Source organism: Marmota marmota, unplaced genomic scaffold (genome assembly GCF_001458135.2).
Source record: "Marmota marmota marmota unplaced genomic scaffold, marMar, whole genome shotgun sequence".
NCBI classification, from domain to species: domain Eukaryota; kingdom Metazoa; phylum Chordata; class Mammalia; order Rodentia; family Sciuridae; genus Marmota; species Marmota marmota.
The window spans coordinates 9,091,616-9,106,580 of record NW_026000051.1 but is presented as its reverse complement, the minus strand read 5'-3'; the positions used below and the strand labels follow the sequence as shown (position 1 = coordinate 9,106,580).

Here is a 14,965-nt window from a genome sequence, read left to right as displayed (position 1 = left end):
ATCCAAACTTTAGAAAAAGCTATATTGTTGTAAAATAATGAGATACCACCTACACACCTATTAGACTGGCTAAAATCCAAAACACTAATACCACCAAATGCTGGTAAGGATGTGGAACAACAGGAACTCTCATTCATTGCCTGGTGGGAATGCAAACTGTCACCTTTTGAAAGACAGTTTGGCAGTTTCTTACAAACCAAACCGAACACTTTTACCATGATCAGCAGTTGTACTCCTTGGTATTTATTTGAGTGAGTTGAAAACATGTCTATACAAAAAACTGCACATGAATATTTGTAGCAGCTGTATTCATAATTGCCAAAACTGAGAAGCAGTGGAGCTGTCCTGTTAATGGATAAAATACTGTCGCATACAGACAATGAAATATTGCTCAATGCCAAAGAGAAAGAAGTTGTCAAGTCACAAAAAGACATGGAGGAGTCATAAATGCATTACTAAGTTAAAGAAGTCAATCTGAAAAGACTCCAGCATACTGCATGGTTCCAACATAGGCCATTCTGGAAAATGTCACTATGGAGACAGTCAACAGATCAATGGATGCCAGAGACTGGAGGAAAGAGGGATGAAAAGGCAGAGTACAGAGGATATTCAGAGAGGTGAAATGAATCTGTGAGATGCTGAAATGATGGACACATGTCATTATACATTTTTCAAAACACACAGACAATAAAGAGTGAACCCTAATGTAAAGTACGGACTTTGGGTGATCATGACATGTCAATGTGGGTTCACATTGTGACAAATGCACTGCTCTGATGCAGGACTTTGATGTTGAAGGAGGTTGTGCAGAGCAGGGAAAGGGGCATATGGGAAATCTTTGCACTCCCTGCGAACTTTTACTGTGAACTTTAAAATGTACTGAAAAATAATATAATTAAAATGAAAACAAAACAGTGTAGTACTGGTGATAGACAGACATATAGACCAAGGGAATAGGAGAGCCCAGAAATTAACTTCTGCATATATGGTCAAATGATTTTTGCCAAGTATGACAAGAAAATTCAGTGGGGAAAGGGCTGTCCTTTCAATAACTGGTATGGGGGGAAATGGATATTCATATGCAAAAACAACGAATTTGGATCCTTACCTTACACCATACACAAAAATTGAATCAAAATGGGTTACATACCAAAATATAAGAACTAAAAATACTAAAACCACTAGAAGAAAATATAGGGGGAAATCTTTATAATATTGGATTTGGCAACGATTCCTCAGATGTGATACCACAAACACAGGCAACCAAAGGAAAAATAGATCAATTAAAATTAAAATTAAAAACTTCTGAGGACTGGGGTTGTGGCTCAGTGGTAGAGCATGTGCCTTGCATGAGTGACGCATGGGGTTCGATCCTCAGCACCACATAAAAATAAATAAAGGTACTGTGTCCATCTACAACTAAAAAAAATAAAATAAAACTTTTGTGTCAAAAGACACTGTGAACAGAGTTAAAAGGCAGCCTATGAAATGGTAGGAAATATTTGAAAATCAAATATCATATTTAGAATACATTTTAAACTCCTAAAATTCAACAACAATAACTAACTGGGCAAAAGTCTTGAATAAACATTCTTCAAAGATGATACACTAATGGCCAATTAACACATACAAAGATGCCCAGCATCACTAATCATTAGGGAAATGTAAATCACAACCACTAGATTCTACTTCACACCCATAAGGATGACAGTCATCAAAAACAAAGCAAAGCTGGCTTGGTGGTGCACCAGCAGCTCAGGAGGCTGAGGCAGGAGAGACGGTGAATTCAAAACCAACTTCAGCAACTTAGCGAGGCCCTGAGCAACCTAGTGAGACTCCATCTTAAAATAAAATACAAACAAGGGCTGGCGATGTGGCCTAGTGGTTAAGCACTCCTGGGTTCAATCCCCAGTACAAAGCACGCACGCACGCACGCACGCACACACACACGAATAACAAATGTTGACAAGAATACAGAGAAATTGGGATTCTTATACACAGGGAATATAGACAGCTGCCGTAGAAAACAAAATTACTAAATGGTCTAGCAATACCACTTCATATACACAAAAGAACTGAGAGCAAGGACTGGAACCGACATTTGTACATGCTGTACATAGAAATCTTATTCACAGACCAAAAACTGGAAATAGCCCCTGCCTATCAATGGATTAAGAAATAAACATGATGTAGTATATGAACATGATAGAATATTATTCAGCCTTAAAAGGGAAAGAAATTCTGACATGTGCTACAACATGGATGAAACTGGAAAAATTCTGCTAAATGAAACAAACCAGACCTAAAAGGTCAAATATTGTCTGATTTCACTGATACAAAGTACCTACAATTGTCACATTCATTGAGACAGAAACTAGAATGGCAGTTGACAGGAAGGGGGTGGGGTGGAGTGGGGAGTTAGTGTCTGACAGGTAGTGTTTCCCTTGGGGAAGGTGAAAAGGTTCTGGAAATGGATGGTGGTGGTGGTGGTGGCACAGCACTGTGAATGTGCTGAATGCCACCAAATGCTACACTAAAGATGGTTAAAATGGTAAATTTTATATTATGTAATTTTATCACAGTAAAAACAAAATGAAAAATCTGTCTGCTGAAGCCCTCTGAGGCTGAAGGGCACCTGGCTGTCCTCCGTAGCGTGGAATGCCGCTCAGGTTTTCAGGGAGCAACTGACATCTGACAAGTGGTGCCCAGACCCGGCCCCATCTTCTCCAGGCCCACACCAACCTTCCAGGGTCATCCAGGGCTCTCAACCTGGGAGTCTTCTTTTCTTTTCTCTTCACACCCTTTTTGAAAAGAACTAAGTGTGGGGTCAGTAGATGTGAGTGTTCTGGAAATGCCTTTGTAACATGCAAACTCGAGATCTTCGTGAAACCTCTGTCCCCTTAGTATATGGAGACCAGGAAACCTGCCAGGCAGTGATGGGAACCGGCCAAGACAGGGAAATGAAAGTGCTTGGTACATACCACGGAGCGGCACAAACTGGATCAACCATTAATGTGTTTATTCAAATGCTGATTCAGTGCCCACTTTGTCTCAGATGCCAGTAACAACACCATGGAAATATGTCTGCTTCATGGCCTATACCATTTATTGGGGAAGTTGAATCAAATAGTCAATTCAAATGACATATGAACCACACTAAGGGCTACGAAAGGAAGTCCAAAGAGTAACGAGAGCACAGGGGGACCCGATCCCCTCTGGGGAGTCTGAGAAGGGCGCCTGCACCAGATAAGCATGTGTCCATTTGCCCAGGACACTTCTAGTTTATGCCTGCTGTCCTGGTGTTACGATTCATAACAACCCTGTTCATGTCCAAATGCATCCCCGCTCGGCCCCTAGACCACATGTTCATCCTATTCCCGAGGAAGGGCTATCCGAGCTGAGGAAGAACGGGAGTTTCCAGGAGACGAGGGGGAAGGAGTGGTCATGCAGAAACAACAGATGTGTAGAAGTCCACAGGCAGGACCTTGGCCTGGCACCCAGGAAACTGGAAGGAAAGTCAGGGTGGCTGAGGAGGACAAGAAAGTAGTGTGAGATGGAGGTTCAGCAAAGTCAGCCAGACAGGGCTGCAGAGCGTCGGGAGACCCTGGGAAGAGGAGGGGGGACTTCATGAGCCATCAGAGAAAGAGGGACCAAGAGATAGAGAGCACGTGCCATAAAAGGCAAGGAGGACCACGTTTGAAGGAGAGAGAGGAGGAGAGGTCAAGCAAGATGAAAACCCGACCCTGCCCATTAGATACAGTGACACCGAGAACTTCAGAACCATCTGGGCCCACACCCATCTCCTTCCTGATCCCTCATCACTTACGAGGTTTACAATTTCTCTATACTGCATTGTAATTATTCCATGTAAAAAAACTCTTGTCTCGGGCTGGAGCTGTACCTCAGTGGTAGAGTGCTTGCCTAGCACCTGTGAGGCACTGGGTTCGGATCTCAGCACCACATAAAAAGAAACAAACAAAAGTATTGTGTCCATCTACAACTAAAAATATATTTAATAAAAAAAAAAACCTTTTCTCTCCTTTATAACAACGAATTGGACATGGGCGTTTCAGGTGTCCGATGCTACCAACCAGTTGTCCAGTGGGTCCTAGGCCCACAGAAAAAAAATAGAAGCCCTAATTCTTAGACTCAGGTATGGCACATCCTCCCTCCTCAACTGGTCATCAAGCCCTCCAGCTTATCTCCTAATTTGTCTTCTCATCCCCCTTCCTTAATTCCCACCACTACACCTTAGTTCAGGCCTCCTCTCCCAGTTTGATGAGGACTAGACCAGCTTCCTCTCCTCCTCCCCTCCCCCAGGGGCTCTCCTGGGCCCCCCTGTCATGCAACAGTCAGAGAGATTTTTATTTTCAACACAGTTCTGACCATGATTACGGCTCTTCAGTACCTTCCCTTGGACCACAAGATTGAGTCCAAGCCCCAAGCCTGGCCTGAGAGACAATTCAAAACCCCCTCCACCAACCTGCCGACTGCAAGTTGGCCACTTACATCTCGGTCTCAGTCACAGTCAGATGACTTTTGATACTTTGAGGACAGAGCACTTTCCTGTTCTGGGGCCGGGGTTTCTACGCACTGCTGCTTCTGCCTGGGATCTTGACTCCGTGACGCTGTTCCACCAGCCCTCCCTTCTGTGTGGCCTGTCAACACCCACCGAAGGCCATTCCACAAAGTCTCATCAGTCTGCCCACCTTACCACTCTGCAAACTCTCTGAGGACAAGGACAGTCCTGTAGTCTTCTGTGTATCCCTGACACCAAGTTTTCAGCACATTGTGGACTTTGCTTTCAGTTTTGGGGGGAGCATCATGAATCCCTTTGCAACTTTCTCCAGAAAAGTACACACATGCACAGATGTTTTTCACTAGATTTTAGGAGATCAGAAGACCCCTTTTCAAGCCCCCGTTGCCCACACACCATTGTTAGCAACATCAGCAGTAATGTTCCCTGAAGGAAGACTGACAAAGAGAATGAACTTACAAAGAGCAGCTACTCAAACATCATCGCCATCATTACCAAAGTTTGCATTTATGCGATGCCTAACATTGTAAATATATTATCTTATTTAATTCTCACAATAGTCTTATGAGAAAGGTAGTACAGTTAACCCTTTTTATAGATGAGGACACCCAGGGTCAGAATCTGGATCAAATCCAGGTCGGCCTGATTCTAAGACCCATTCACTTGACCACTTGCTAGGGTTTGGATGAGTGTCCCCCAAAACTTACATACCCTAGGATATGTGCTGTTGGAAGGGGTGAAATCTTTGGGAGGTGGGACCTGGTGGGAGGTCCTTAGATCCTTGGGGGCATACCCCTGAAGGGGATTGTGGGAGCCTGGCCAATCCTCTGTCTCTGCTTCCTGGCTCCTAAAGTGACCAGTTTGTTCAGAAAAGTTTTCTCTAGTATTGCCATTCAGTAGTCCCACCAGAGTTACAAAGCAAAGAGGCCACATGATCTTGTGCTGGAACCTCCAGAAGCATGAGCTAAATGAATATTTTCACTTTACAAGTGATTGCCTCAGGTATTTCATTATAGTAACACAAAGCTGACTAATGTACCACTCACTGCTCACTACTTTTTGAATGGATCACTGTAGTTGTATTTATTAGGCACATATAAAATGTAACTAACCTATCTTCACTCTATACACTATCAGCTTTGTCACAAGAGGTTCCTCCTTCAGAGCAGACACCAGGGTGGACCCCAAATCTTTTCCTGTTGCCCAAAAGGCTAAAAACACACTTGAAAAATGGTCTGGCTCAAACAAGAACCGGCACTATTAAATGTCCTTTGAGTATATTTGTGCTTAAGGAAGTGATGTTTGGGTCTCTCTCCTAATGGCCCAAAGAGCAAGTTCAACCCCCACCCCCTGGGGATTGTGAAGAATGAAATTCCACAGCGGATGCTGATAAAAGCACAATTCACATGTCTGCACTTTGTGAATGACTTTCTTTAAAAAGCTGCTTTCTGAACAGAAAATCTTTCAAGTCATTGCAGATAAAAGTGGCAAGTAAGCTTTGATACGGGTGAGTACGTGTGTAGCACATCAGCAGGGGAACTGATCCAAACCGGTGCTTTAAAGTGAGCGGCCCAAGATACTCAAGGGGGGACACAAGTAGCGTGTGGTGGCCAAAGCATCAGGCTGGATGAAGATGATCCCGGGTCAAGCCCCAACCTACCGCACCCCAGCCTGAGGCCCCGAGGTTCAGCAGCTCAGCGTTGGCAAGGTCTCCCTCCCAGGGCTGCCACGTGGGCACAGGCAATGCATAGGACAGCACTTTGTAAATAGATAGCTTGCTGTTATTTAGGACAGTTTATTATTTCTAGTGCCCAAGGAAATAACCGCAATGGGTAAGTTCAATCTGAAAAGATGCCAACCAGGGCGGAGCAGCCTGCGGCGGTGCACCTGCTCTCGGGGAAACTTCTGCGCCACCCGGGCGGAGTCCGTAGTTCCTCTCAGTGCCCGTCTGTCCTCTGCTGATGCCTTTATGTTCCCAGACTGCTGCCTCCACCACACAGAGCGCTTCAGGGTAGAGACATTTCACTCTTCTCTCCAACTTCTCCACCTGCATGTCCGAGCTGCTGGCCTCTAAAGATAGTCTTCGATGAACCTCGCCTGCTGGAATTTATAGGCTTGTGTGACAGTCACAGACTTGGTCTAGGTGACCAGCAGCATATAGCAGAAGGGAATGTCACTTCCAAAATTAGGAAATCTTTATAAAAAGACTGTGGCTTTGGATTGGGTCTCTGCCCCTCCCCACCACCACCACCACCACCACACACCCTTCCTCCTCCTCCCTCTTGGTGTCTCTGTGTCTCCCCCACTCCCTCTGGGAATACCTAGGGAGAGGCCCAGTTGTGAGGAGTAGAAGCCCCAAGCCAATGCCACGTGAGGACAGAGGAGCGCTGGGCCAGCTGGAAAGTGGCCCCGCAGCCCCAGCTGAGTTTCAGAGTCTGTGGCCCTGGCCAACAGCCGGACTGCAGCCTCATGAGGGAGGTGTTAGCTGTGGCTGACACTTCAACCTAAAGATCTCTTTTTTTCGTACATTTTGGTTTCACCTCTTCATTGTGCCTGATCTGACTCACATATCTAAAGCTGACTTCCTCTGGTCAGGGCTGTCCTAGAGAGTGGCTATCTTGGCCTAGGGCCAGTCTCAGCAGTGAGAACTCAAAGCAGCACACCTCCCACCCCCAAAACCCTCAGATTCCTGGCCCTCAGAAACTATGTGAGATAGTAAATGCTTGTTGTTTTAACCTGAAGTGTTGGGGAACTTTGTGCACAGTGATAGACAATGAATGAACATTTTTCTGTTTTAGAACAAAAGCTTAAGAGGTAGAAAGCATTCTGGGGGTGAAGGGATTTAAAACTAATACATAATATAATAATTAAATAATACATTTAACTAGGTGGCATGTATCCTATAAATATCCCTGCATTTTGCAGATGAAAAAGTGCAATCCCATTGTTAATTAGTGGCAGAGAGAATTTGAAGCCATGCTGGTCTATCTCCAAAGATTGTGCTCTTTCAATTCTGCTGAGCTAGATGGACAGATGGATGGATGGATGGATGGCTGAATTAACCCATGGAAAACTGAGCATGCACAGCAGACAGCTGTGGCTAACACTTCACGGAAGACGTCATAAATTTGTTTAATACAGTTGCTGCCTCAGCAGCTGTTTGCAGGCCTGACGATAGCTATTGAAACCCAGTTGTACCAGTCACCTTTGGCCTAAATAAAACTTCCCATGTGACTTGTACGTGATACAAACTGCCTGTGGCTCATCCCACTGACCCACACCCAGCACATTCTATAGCTACTGATCGTAAAATTAAATGATCAAATAAATACAAGTTTAGATTTATTTCATCATGTAAGTGAGTCATAGGCAAAGAAGTTCCCCTCCTCAACTGTTTTCTTTAAACTAGTCAATCTACAACCCCCAAGGAAAAGCCCAGAGGAAAATGCCCATAGATAGACCTTAACCAGAACATAGCCCTGTAGATTCTCCCTTCCTCACCCGCCTCCTCCCTCTCTCTCTCTCCCCACCCACCATTCCCTGTGACCTCCAGACTTCCCAATGACCCCCAGTGGCATCTCTAACCTCTCTGAAATCTAATAAATGTCTTTTTTTCCATACATTTTGGTTTCACTTCTTCATTGTGCCTAATCTGACTCATATATCCAAAGCTAACTTGTCCTAGTCAGGGCTGTCCCAGAGAGTAGCTATCTTGGCCTAGGGCCAGTCTCAGCAGTGTAAACTCAAGAACAAATTTGAAAGAAACCATAACAATAAAAATCATAAGAGAAGAATATAGTGAAGAAACATCCAGAGGCTAATTAAGACAAGGAAAGGATTGAGCAACTACTCTTCAAGGAGGAACTAAAAATCTAATACTGTCCTTCAATCAAGAAAGTAAGCTACGTGAATGCTGCTGGGAATCTATCCATGTTAATCAGCTTTCTGCTACTGCAGCAAATACCTAAAATAATCAACTATAAGAGGAAAAGGATTTATTTGGATTACAGTTTTGGGGGTTTCAGTTCGTGGTCAGTTGGCCCCATTGCTTTTGATGATGTCAACTTGATTGGATTATTGTAAGGATAAATGATGTGTGTGATCCATTGGGCTCTGCACCTGGCCCCCAGTGCCTGTTCCACAATAAGTGTTCAACAAGGCTGGTTTCCTTCTTTTCCATTCTTCCCCAGAATTCTTCAACCTGTAGTTATTGGCTGATATTAAAAAAAAAAAAGAAAGAAAGAAAAAAGAAAAGAAAACCTCCCCCATGTCTACCTCTCTGTTGTTACCCAGACTTGCTTGGGGACAGGGATGTTCTCCCGGACTGGCCCCAAGGCTGAGTGTGCACACAGTACATCCAGAGTATTAAAGCCATGTAGGTCTTGGTGAGAAGGCACTCAACCTCTCAGGAGAGCCAGACTTGCAGAAAAGTCCCTTGCCGTGAGAACAAATTCCAATTTGGATTCCAGTCTCGGCCCTACCATCTTCAAAGGCCTTCATTTCATCATCCAAGGAAGAGGAGCAGCAGAGCCTCCTCGCAGGGGATGCTGCGGAGATGGAAACAACCACAGAGGCCAAAGAAGCTGTGAACCAGGGGCCCGGAAGGGAGTAGGAGCTAAGTCCAATCAGAGAATATGGAGAGCCAGGCTCCCGGATTGTTCTTCACTAATTAGGTCCCTTGATGGAAAGGCAGAGGGGAAGAGTCCCCAGCCATGCCTGATGACAGAGAAAGTCCTCCTGGGAGAAACAATAGTGAAGCAAACGTGGGTCCAGACTGCCAGGGGTTCAGGAGCCAGGCTGGGGGCAGAAGCAGAAGTGGGGACAGATAGGCAAAGGGATCCTGGAATCCTGGATGATAAAGGGCTGTGTGGGGGCCCAGGAGCAGCATCAGTGGTTTCTGTTCAAGGTGAAGAAAGTGTGAGCAAAGAGGGCCCCTGGAGCTGGGTGTGCAGGAGGCTTTTGCCAGGAAGAGATGAAAGGAAATAGGGCACAGGGGGCAGCGGTTGCGAGGAGGATTCTGGGAGAGCACAGGAGCTGCGGAGACCCTGGAGAAGTCCACGTGGAACCACCAGTGGTGGAAGCTCGACCTTGATGCTGCAGGTGAAGGACGGCCACAGGAGGCGCTCCAGCAGGGCTGTGGCCAACCCAGAGAGAAAGAAGTGCAGATGGGAGAGAGAGAGACTGAGGGCAGCACGCCCAAGGGGAAGCTGAGCAGGGCTGGGAGAGGAGGAGGAGGAGGACGCAGGCACGAGGACTGGGTCACAAGGAGGGCGTGGGCTGGGGAGAGGCTGGGGAGGACCGAGGAGTAAGAGATGGCCTGGGCTCCCTGCATAAGGACCGCACGCTTCTCAGCAGCTCCTTCTCGTGTGCCCATGAGCTGGCACTCCTGTCGCAACTCTGCCAGGTTCCTGGTCTTTGGGACTCAGAAGGACAAGATCCCACGGGGCTAACTAGCGCTCGCTCGGAGGAGCCTTCCAATTTAATAAAGACGCCGTCTGGCTCCAGTGGGTTTCCCGGGAACACAATAATTACTCATCCCCTAATAGAGCCAATAAATATAGCAAGAGGATAAGTAATTAACAGCCTTTTGCTGGAAAGTAGCAATTCTTGTGATCTATGAAGTTTCCTCCTCCTATTCACCCCTTCGTTATCGCAGATACAGTATGACACTCCGGGCAAGCACGCCATTCGCTGTTCACTAAATTAATTGCCCGAGCACGTTGCATTTTTTATTAAGTCCGCTTGTTATCATTGACTGACATGTACTATGGCTGCAGGAGCTGCATTGAAGCCTGTCGTCTACCTTGCTTCCACTCCTGATTGCAAGACTCTTAGTGATACCAAAATTATCACTAAACAGTTTAACTACAGGGGGCAGAGGAAGCCATATGAGTAGGAGAGAAGAGAGCTCTCCCCCTTCATAACCTCAATGCAACACTGCAGTCTCCCCGCCCATAAAGAACCTTATTAGTAGTAATTATATGAGACAGGAAAAAAAGAAAAACTTCACAAAGTTCTACCGTGATTTACCTCTTGGCTTGCAGTTTTAATTAAAATTCCAGTTTATTTAGCAAATAGCTCTGGAAAGATTAGATACCATTTTAGCACTATGTTCTTTTCCCACTTTCCAATTCATAAGGGTGACACAAACAGCAAAATATGTGTGTTAAATGACTCTTACTCCATTCCCTCATAATTTGGCCTATGGAAAAGAGCTCCAATATCAATTATACATTATAAATTAACTCCATTATGCTCCGCAAAATCATGAACAGTAATCTCACTCACAGTGGAGAACTATATCATTTTGCTAGTCGGCCTCAAATTACCTAGAGCTCTTCCACATCAAAATTTCAAATGTGTTTATTAGCTGAAATGAAAACAAAGCAAATCAGGTTTCCGTTTCTGCAGCATTTCCTCCCACCCAGGAAACAGCTTCACCTGAAGTCACACCAGACAGCTCCTGGGGCAGCGCATCCCTCAGTTAACCAGGAAGCCGGGCCAATTCAGGGCTTTCCCCAGCAGAAGCCCCCAATGCTGCATGACTTAACTGGCCCCCCAATCCATGCATTCATTCGTTCCACACACAGGCAAGCCGCGCCTTGGAGCCGGGCACTATACTCAGGAAACGCCAGGAAGTTCCAAACGTGGCAGCACAGGGTTGGTGGTGGAAGACAAAGCGAGAGAAACGAAGCCAGGAGGATGAACGGAACATTCCTCACCTACAAGGAGCTCATAGTGCCATGGGCAGATCACGCAACTAAACAGATCATTGTAATGCTGTGGCCCCCGTCTCACAAAGCAGCTACTGCACTCATGCCTGCCTCTGAACGGAGCTCCTTACCCAGACAAATCTCCAAGCCACTCAAATCCCCAAACAACCTTGTAAATAGCCATCATCTCTGCATTTCACAAAAGAGGCAACTGGGACCTGGAGAGGGGGAGGACATTTGAGCTGACTCCGCTGAGAAAGGGAAGTTCCCAAAAAAGACTCCTAGGGAAAGTCCTGACAGGAGGAAGCAAAGAGCATCCAGGAGCCTGGAGACCCAGTCCTCCTCGGTCTGGCTGCTAACCTGCTGAGCTGTCTGGGGCAGCTGCTGGCCTCTGCAGGCCTGTTCGCCCCTTGCCACGTACAGGGCTTTTCCCAATTTGCAAATCTGCAAAGGCCTGCTCTTCATTTCCGGCACTTGGTAATCTACACATGGTAATCTGCATGACCCTAAAGCACCCAGTGCTGTCAAAATAATGTCCCTGAGGGAAAGAAAAGAAGTTTCCCAGAGAATTAACTAGATAAAGGTAAATGGGTTCTACCCCTCCCCTAATTTATTTGTACTTCCTGTCCCCTAAAACCAAAGTCCCACTCCTATGTCATGCCAGTAATTTCCATAATACAATAGTGGCTACTGTTTATTGCGTCTGTATTCTGTGCCGTGTGCTTCTCTGTGCTCTCTCAGTTCACCTTCACAACAACACGGGGAAATAAATAGACATGATTTCTGTTTTACAGATAAAGAACCCAAACTCAGGGCAACTAGATAACTTAGTCTCTAGTAGTGAGAGCATCCAGGAAGCAGTGGGGCAAGGAAGAGGGCCAGTCCCATCAAATCCTTAGTCCCCAGAGAACAAAGCCTAGGAGAAATGGATGAGGCTCCTTTAACCACCGTGACATGGTGGGTTCATGCTGAGTGCCTAGGCAGTTTTTGTGGGGAAACCAGAAGGGACTTGAGGGAGACCTGATGGAGCCCACTCGGAGCTCTCCAGAGTGCTGAAGAGCCTCTACGGAAGCTTTGGGCACCAGCATCTTCGCCCCAGGTCTCTGCCTGGCCCAACCCTCACCTCCTGGTTTCCGTGCAAGGAGTGCATCTAGCAGGAAAGTTACTTTCAGAAGTACTAAGCTTGAGAGGACAACAGGACATCCAATTACAGCTATCCTATGAGGGACTGGAAATACAGGGATGGGAGTAGAGAGAAGCCAGAGCAACATTTTGCATTTTCAAGCCTTTTGAAACATACAGTACGTGATTGTTAACTATAGTCATCTCACTGTGCAATAATAGCACACCAGAGGGTCTTGCTCCTAACTGCTGCTTGGTAATCACTGATTAACTTCCCCCATCCCACCCCCCTGCACTTCCCTGGTCCCCGTCACACGGTTCTACTCCTAACTTCTATGAGACCAGCTATTTTAGGTTCTGTGTATGAGTGAGGTCACGTGGTATTGATCTTTCGGAGCCTGGCTTATTTCCCTTCACACAATGATCTCTAGTTCCATCCCTGTTGTCCCAAATGACAGGATTTGAATTTTTGTGGCTGAATAGTACTCTATTATGTATATGTACCACATTTTCTTTATCCATCCATCAGTTAATGGGCCCTTGGGTTGTCTCCACTTCTTGGCTATTGTGAACAGTTCTGCAGTGAACTTGAGAGAGCAGATGTCTCTTCCACATGCTGATTTCATTTCCTTTGAACATATACCCAGGAGTGGGGTTGCCAGATCACGTGGTGGCTCTATTTTTAATATTTTGAGGAAACCCCATACTGTTTTCTATAATGTGCTATGCTAATTTACATTCCCACCAACAGCGTACAGGGGGTTCAGAGAAGACAACGTTTGATTGCCTGTGGCTTTGAATCTGAATAAAGAGCCATCACCACTCCCTGATACCCATCACCCCCTCCAAAGGAAACAAATGATAATATATTCAAGAGAAAAATAGAAATTGATCTGCCCTAGGTGAACTGATTCAAGTTAGTCCAAGTTATACCCCTGTTACTTGAACTGAAAACATTGAGAGGTAGGTCACTTGGAAAGGCTCTGAACTTCTCTTTTGCTTTTCTGACCATAGAACCTAAAGGCCTCTGTAATGGAATATTCATATACACACCTCTCCTCCAGGGGGTGAGAAAGAGATTAGAAAAATGCATTACTCTCTGGCTCCATCCCCACCTCCGTTCCCTCCTACCCTCCTGCGTACTGTAAACATAGTCACGCCTTTTTATAAACTTAGCTGCCACATTATTATGCAGCAGCTCAATGTCAGGCACCAGGGTAATTTGATGAAGGAGGAGGCACAGTCCCTGTCTTTAGAATGGTGAACTTGTAAACAAAGTGTGATGCAAAGCAGCAAAGATCCTAGCAGCTGTCAAAGGGCTACATGAAGCAAAGAGAGAGAGTGATTCTTCTGGGGTTGTGGGGGACCCGGGCTGTGGTTGGGTAGAAACTTGAAAGGTGCATTGGAATATGCCAAGCCCAGAAGGCAGGAGGGTGATCTAGCACAGCAAAGCCCCATGTTCAAAGGCCTGAGGGATTATTTCTCCAAGGTTATCTCTATATTGCTGGTGCCTATCCCAGTCCAGGAAAGGAGTGGGCTCTTAATAGATGTTGGAGGGATGAACAACATGACAGTGAGGGCTTGCTACCAAAGGGACCTGCAGACCCAGAATCCATAAGACCAACGCCAAATCATAATGTTGGAGCTGTCACATGAACAGCAGCCGTGGGCACAGTTGGTCCTTCATTTCTCCAGCCACGGGTTGATAATAACTGACATGTCTACCTCTGTGCAAGTGAACAGGAAGAGGAAAAGACTCATTCCCGGCTGGGAAAGAGCCCACTCTACTATTGAGAATTTTAAAAGGAATTATCAGCAATAACTGTTCAGTGAGGTGAGAGAGGAGTTTCGAGTGCGTGGGCATCTTCATCGGAGTTTGGAATCTCCTTTTATTTCTGATGTTGAGCTATATTGTCAAGTTTCCAATATTTTCATTTCTTTAAAACGTCACCCAATCAATACTGTGGCCAAAACCCAGCTTGCACTGGCTCCTTGAGATGAGCCTTGCTACTTCTCGGCTAAGAATCGACACAGTACCCTTCACTTTGCTTAATGAACTCAGAACAAACTGATGGATGGCCCAGCTCAGTTGGCAATGACAGCTGGCACTTCCCTGATGACCAGATAATGAGGCAAATGCATTAAGTGTGTGTCACCCCAGTCAAAGGACATGGTCTATTAAGCCAAAACCAAGCCACATGTGGTTTTCGGTTAGTCTCTACCACATGCAGGTATTCTGGTACCTGTTTAAACACCTCCATATTTCCATACTGAAATAAATCTGATGCTTTCTTTCATGTATACTGAAGAAATTGGGCCAGTAAAGTAACCTTAAGAAAAGCCTGTATCATGTTGCAAATAGTTGTTAGCAGACACAGTATAGTTAGTATTAAGAACCAAGAGACCAAGATTCTAGTCCTAATTAATTCATCCACTTGACAAACATTAATCAAGTGTCTGTCATGTGCTAGCTACTGGCTAAATTCTTGGATATAAAACAAAACCACCACCCTCCACATTTATTGAGTACTTACTAAGCACCACACAGTTTTTAAAGTCAAATAACATTCCTAACAACCTGGGGGGAAGATAT

At 45.5% G+C, this 14,965-nt stretch overlaps 1 protein-coding gene across 4 annotated transcripts in view; it reads right to left on the bottom strand.

Moving 5' to 3' along the window:
* Ttll11 (tubulin tyrosine ligase like 11) overlaps positions 1–14,965 on the bottom strand; it is a 240,725-nt gene that overhangs the window by 200,211 nt on the left and 25,549 nt on the right. The gene's annotated exons all lie outside the window — the stretch shown is intronic.